This window comes from Somniosus microcephalus, chromosome 15 (genome assembly GCF_052327205.1).
Source record: "Somniosus microcephalus isolate GS21.2 chromosome 15, FLI_Smic_1.0, whole genome shotgun sequence".
Taxonomy (NCBI): Eukaryota; Metazoa; Chordata; class Chondrichthyes; order Squaliformes; family Somniosidae; genus Somniosus; species Somniosus microcephalus.
In genome coordinates this window covers 16,959,134-16,965,133 of record NC_141001.1, presented here as the reverse complement: position 1 = coordinate 16,965,133, position 6,000 = coordinate 16,959,134, and the positions used below count along the sequence as shown (strand labels likewise).

Below are 6,000 nucleotides of genomic sequence, written 5' to 3'. Positions count from 1 at the left end.
GACTGGGAAGGTGCCTGTTACATGCTTGTTTTTCTTGCCTCTCCCCAGAGATTTTGTGATTAGGGAGCTGTGTGACTGCACTATGCCTCAGCAGGTTTGATGAACCACATGGTCTTTTCCTGTCCTTTTTGTACATTTGTATGTATCATTGCAAAAAGAGGGCGTGACTCTGATGTCATCAATATTATAATGACATTAATTCAATACTGAAAATCACGTAAAAAAATGTAGCTGGTTACTCTGTGCCAGTACTCAAGACTGTATTTGATTCCATTAGACTCCATTCTATCCCTTGGAGAATTGCTTAAGAAATTTACTCTCTGATGAATTTTCTGTATTGTCTGTATGTAAATATTTGCCGTATACTCTAGTAATAGCCTAATTTTACGTGCTTCTTAAGAAAACTTAATTTGCAAATGAAATTTATTAGCTGCTTAGTCTGTAAGCAATCAAGTTCACTTGTAATATTTTAACTTATTTCGAAATAACGTTAGCAGAAGTGGGATTGTTGTTGATCCCAGGGTCAGCACAGCTCTGGGAGAGCAGATAATAAAAAGATGCAGATATCAGATTCTAAGGGAAAAGATCCATTTACAGAAACTGTCAGGATGTTGAACAAAAAATGATGCAAAGGAACTTATAATTGTTACAATTTCACCAATTATGGTTTACACGAGGATACATCCATTTGGCGAATAGGAAATAAAAAACCCTACTAGGTAGATAATCCAACTTTGTACTCTCTGGGAAGTTAATGTTTAGGACATCAACTTTCATTAAATGTACTAAATGGATGAATATGGGGTGTGGTTATGTTACTGGACTAGCAATCCAGAGGCCTGGACTAATGATCCATAGACATGAGTTCAAATCGTTCAAATCCCACTACGGCAGCTGGGGAATTTAAATTCAATTAAATAAATCTGGAATTAAAAGCTAGTATCAGTAATGATGACCATGAAACTACCGGATTGCTGTAAAAACCCATCTGGTTCACTATTGTCCTTTAGGGAAGGAAATCTGCCATCCTTACCTGGTCTGGCTTATATGTGCCTCCAGACCCACAACAATGTGGTTGACTCTTAACTGCCCTCTGAAATGGCTTAGCAAGCCACTCAGTTGTATTCAAGAGGTTGCTCACCACTACTTTCTTGAGGGCAATTAGGAATGGGCAATAAATGCTGGTCTTGCTGGCGACCTCCACATCCCGTGAAAGAGTAAAAATTTAAAAAAACTTGTAGTTATTGTTTCATAATCAATACACAAATTCAGTTTATGCCTTCCATTTCCATTTTTAATATTTTCAACAGTATTTTACTTGCTGTATTTAAATTTCTCTTTTACAGAAAACACTAGTGCCTGGAAGCACATTGTAGGTGGAGATGTTAAAATTGACATGTACAGAAGTGCTAAGAAGTGTCCTAATGGTTTTTCAAGTTGCTTATGGCCTCATGCAAGCGATGGAATTGCTTACATACCTTATATTTTGAAATCAAATTTTAGTAAGTTACTTGGGTTGATATTCTTCTAAAAAAAAATGTTTTAACGGTATACTAACTAAACATTGCAAGTTAAAACTGGAGTAGTCTAAACATTTAACAAAGTTTAGTCTAGGTATACAAAATTTTAAAAATTCTGAATTATTTTAACTTAAGAGGATAATTGTACACTAGTTCTCATGCTGATATAGTGCTGGTGTGTATTCTCAATATGGCATTTACATGGATGCCCTAATTATACATTAATTTAACACACTTCAGGGCCAAAGCAGACATGGGTGGTGCAGCACAGCCAGACAGGATGCACAGGGCTAGCCTACCCCATTTAGGGATGTTCTTAGATGGGACACTTTTTCTGTGCAGCTGGTCAAAATTATAATGGAAATTGCCTGTGTAAACTCGTCACCCTATATTTGTACAATCTGGCTACCACATGGCTTTTCCCCACAAATTGCTCAAAACACTTTCTGAAAAGTTTTTGATACTCCACTTTTGCTCAATAGCTGAAATTTCTAAAGTCCAAAATAAGGGTATAAACAAAATAAAAATACAAATAATTACATAATTCAAATAATTTCACAATAACATGATTAAATTTATCACAGAATCACAGAAACCCCACAGTGCAGATAGAGGCCATTTCAGCCCATATCCCACCCGATCCCCGTAACCCCTTCACCAACACATATCCCACCCTATCTCCGTAACCCCACACATTTTAATCCCCCTAACACTAAGGGTCAATTTATCATAGCCAATCAACCTAACCCGCACATCTTTGGACTGTGGGAGGAAACCGGAGCACCCGGAGGAAACCCACGGAGAATGTGCAAACTCCACACAGACAGTCACCCGAGGCCGGATTTGAACCCGGGTCCCTGGCGCTGTGAGGCAACAGTGCTAACCACTATGCCACAGTTGAATTGTCTTTTGTGTTTTCAAGCCCATGCTCTGTCCCCTCCTCACTGCTGATAGTCACTAAAGGGGAAATTTTACCCTACCCCACCCAGCAGGTATAAGGCAGGTGCACAGTTAAAATAGCTGTGCAAAGACTTAACGCTCCATTCTCGCTGAATTCCCACTCGTCACCATCTTAACTTTCTTTAGTTGGCTGAGGTGCTCACCTGACTTAGGCAGAAGCCTCATTGATATATCCTAATCATGCTCCTATGACATCCATGGGCTGAATTTCCTGTGGAGGTAGTGGGCGCGATTGGTGGTGGGTCGGGTGGGAAAGTTGTTTTTTTTGACAGCGGGTCGGGAACCTGCTGTCAACTCACTTCCACTCGCCTTTCCCACAAGCGCATCTGTCAGTGTGGCGCTAACCCGACCTACAGCGGCGGGGGACCCAATTGAAATAATTATGAGGTACTTTATAGGCACTTAAGAGCCTTTTTCCCCCTACTTTTTAAATTTCCCTGCATGGTCACGGGATTCACACATCTCGGGAAACACATCTGTCAACCTGAGGCGTGAGTTCCGTGGCCATTGCTCCAGCTGATTACTTGACAGCATGGAAAACAAACACAGACCTGAAACGTTAACTCTGTTTCTCTCTCCACGGATGCTGCTTGGCCTGCTGAGTGTTTCTAGCATTTTCTGTTGTTATTTCAAAATAAAAACATGTTGATTACATCAGCTAACAGATTGATGGAGATTCTGTACTACTTGAAAAGCTACTGGTAAATGTTAATTTTTCACTGGCCATTCTTGGCTGTTGCCTTCCAACTGAACAGTAACCGCAGTGAATTGCTCTGCACTATAAAAAATGACATATACCATTTAAATAAATGTTTGTGTTGTTTCTGGTCAGCTTTTTCTCACAGTATACTGTGATTGTCTAGTTACACATTAAATCAAGTCATCAACCGTAACAATATCATTCTCATTACTCATTGCACTGAAATAACAACAGAAAGTGCTGGAAACACTCAGCAGGTCAGGCACCATCGAGGAGAGAGAAACAGAGTCAACAGTTCGGGTCAAACCCTTCGTCGGAACTGGAAAAAGTTATGGAAGGGAGATTTTTAAGCAGGGGCAGAGAGGAGGGGAGGAAAGAACAAAGGGAAGGTATGTGATAGGATGGAAGGCAGGAAAGATTGACTGACAAAAGGGATGATAGTGCAAGGCAAAGGGAGAGGTAATGAGACAAGTTAAGAAACAAAAGATGGCTCTAGATGATGTGTGAATGATAATGGCAACAACATTAACAGCTACCATGTGAGGAAACAAGAGAAACAAAAAATAAATAGAAACACAGGGGCCAATTTATAGTCTGAAATTGTTGAGCTCGATGTTAAGTCCAGAAGGCTGTAAAGTGCCTAATAGAAAGATGAGATGCTGTTCCTCGAGCTTACGGTGAGCTTTGTTGGAACAGTGTAAGAGGCCGAGGGCTGAGAGATCAGAGTGGGGAGAATTAAAGTGACAGGCGACCGGAAGCTCAGGGTCATGCTTGTGGACTGAATGGAGGTGTTCTGCAAAGCGGTCACCCAATCTGCGTTTGGTCTCCCCAGTGTAGCGGAGGCCGCATCGTGAGCAGCGAATACAGTATACTAAATTGTAAGAAGTACAAGTAAATCACTGTTTCACCTGGAAGGAGTGTTTGGGGCCCTGGACAGTGGGAAGGGAGGAGGTAAAAGGTTGGGTGTTGCATCTCCTGCGCTTGCATGGAAAGGTGTCGGGCGAAGGGGAAGGGGTGTTGGGGGTGATAGAGGAGTGGACCAGGGTGATGCGGAGGGAGCGGTCCCTTTGGAATGCTGAAAGTGGGCGGAGGGGAAGATGTGTTTGGTGGTGGGATCGCACTGGATGTGGCGGAAATGGTGCAGGATGATCTGTTGAATGTGGAGGTTGGTGGAGTGAAAGCTGAGGACAAGGGGAAACCTATCATGGTTCTGGGAGGGAGGGGAAGGGGTGAGAGCAGAAGTGCAGGAAATGGAACGGACACAGTCGAGGGCCATGGTAGAGGGGTATCCTTGGTTGAGGAAAAAGGAAGACATACCGGAAGCACTAATGTGGAAGGTGGCATCTTCAGAACAGATGTGGTGGAGACAGAGAAACTGGGAGAATGGAATAGAGTCCTTACAGGAAGTGGGTGGGAGGAAGTGTAGTCCAGGTAGCTGTGAGAGTCAGTGGGCTTATAGTGGATGTTGGTCGATAGCCTATCCCCAGAAATGGAGACAGAGAAGTTGAGGAAGGGAAGAGAAGAGCCTGAGATGGACCATGTGAAGGTGAGGGAAGGGTGGAAATTCAGAAGCAAAGTGAATGAAATTATCTAGTTCAGGGAGAGAGCAGGAAATAGCGTCAATACAGTCATCAATGTACCAGAAGAAGAGGTGAGGGAGGGGACCTGAGTAGGACTGGAACAAAGAATGTTCCACATATCCCATGAACAGGCAGGCATAGCTAGGGCCCATGCGAGTACCCATAGTAACACCTTTAATTTGGAGGAAGTGAGTGGAGTCAAAGGAGAAGTTGTTCAATGCGAGAACAAGTTCAGCCAGGCGGAGGAGAGTGGTGGTGGATGGGGACTGGTTGAGCCTCTGTTTAAGGAAGAAGTGGCACGCCCTGAGGCCGTCCTGGTGGGGGATGGAGGTGTAGAGGGATTGGATGTCCATAGGGAAACTGGAAACTGTTAAAGTGGCGGAGGGCATTGGTAGAGTCGTGAATGTAGGTAGGAAGGGACTGGACAAGGGGAGAAAAATAAAATTGAGATAGGAAGAAATAAGTTTTGTGGGGCAAGAACAGACTGAAACAATGAGTCTACCAGGGCAGTCCTGTTTGTGGATCTTGGGAAGGAGGTAGAAGTGGGCTGTGCGGGGTTGAGGGACTATGAGGTTGGCAGCCATGGAGGGAAGATCTCCAGAGGAGATGAGGTCAGTGACAGTCTTGGAAACGATTTATTGATGCTCGGTAGTGAGGTCATGGTCCAGGGGGAAGTAGGAGGAGGTGTTAGGGAGTTGCCATTCAGCCTCCACACGGTAGAGGTCGGTTCACCAAACAACAACAGCACCACCCTTGTCAGCAGGTTTAATGACAATGTTAGGGTTGGATCGGAGAGAACGGAGTGCTGCAAGTTCAGAGGGAGGGAGGTTGGAGTGAGTGAGGAGAGCAGAGAACTGGAGACGGCTGATGTCACTCCGACAGTTAGCAATGAAAAGATCTAGAGAGGGTAAGAGGCCAGAGGGAAGAGTCCAGGTAGATCGAGAATTCAGAAAGCGGGAGAAAGGGGGGAAGACTCCTGGCCAAAGAAGTGGGCATGGAGATGAAGGCAACGGAAAAAGAGCTCAGCAATATGCCGAGCTTGAAATTCATTGAGATGGGTGTGTAAGGGGATGAAGTGTTCGGCTCATTCCACTGGTTCAATTTGCTTTCAGTCCCTGTATATGATTAATTTAATTTTTCAGTCTGAGACTTTAGGGTGAATTTCTGCAGAGGTTCTCTCACTTGTCCATTGTTAACTTCAGTGGAAGAGCTGCAGAAATCCCAGAAACACATTGTAAGC

At 43.8% G+C, this 6,000-nt stretch overlaps 1 long non-coding RNA gene across 1 annotated transcript in view; it reads left to right on the top strand.

Moving 5' to 3' along the window:
- Nucleotides 1-1,109: 1,109 nt before the first annotated feature.
- LOC147106563 (uncharacterized) overlaps nucleotides 1,110-6,000 on the top strand; it is a 66,244-nt gene continuing 61,353 nt past the window's right edge. The window contains exon 1 of the long non-coding RNA XR_015080949.1: nucleotides 1,110-1,502. This is a non-coding gene — a long non-coding RNA (uncharacterized LOC147106563). The remainder of the gene's footprint in view (nucleotides 1,503-6,000) is intronic.